Here is a 623-nt window from a genome sequence, read left to right as displayed (position 1 = left end):
ACTCGACTTGATTTGATCCAACAGGCTCATTTAACCTGCGGCATGGGAGTCAGGTCGAGTGAGCCATCGGCATAGATTCTGTCTAGGAGACAGATGGTTGCAATGATTCCTTCTGTTTAAGCAGAGTACCAGTGCCAATGAACTTTATGACTCATTCCATGAGTCGCTTCACATTCAAGATCTTTTGATGGAAGTCACATTCAAGTCCAAGTATGGAGGCTTTGGGAACTGCTAAAGGTCCAGTCTTAAATCCAGAATTGTGACCTGGATGTAGAAGAATTATGAAACCTCTTCCCTTTTCGTCCATACTTTTTAAACATCTGTCCTAATGAATTCTATCCATCTTCCACGTGGACACAATAAAGGCTAACTAAGAGTATCATTGCAAGGCTGACGAGTCACTTGATCTAATCAGGCCAGAAATCGATTATCTGAAAAGAGGACCAGGGAAGTATCAGGAAATGTTTGGCAAATGAACCTCCCTGGCAAGGTTACGGCTATAATTTACGAAGCAGCTGCACACCCACGGCAAACGACTTAGTCAAACGATCGCATTTTTAGATAAGATAAAAAGAGATTGCTGCCCCCAGATGGTCCATCCTCGAGGGGGGTAAAAGAAACCA

Source organism: Penaeus monodon, chromosome 28, assembly GCF_015228065.2.
Source record: "Penaeus monodon isolate SGIC_2016 chromosome 28, NSTDA_Pmon_1, whole genome shotgun sequence".
NCBI classification, from domain to species: Eukaryota; Metazoa; Arthropoda; class Malacostraca; order Decapoda; family Penaeidae; genus Penaeus; species Penaeus monodon.
This window is presented reverse-complemented; position numbering follows the sequence as displayed.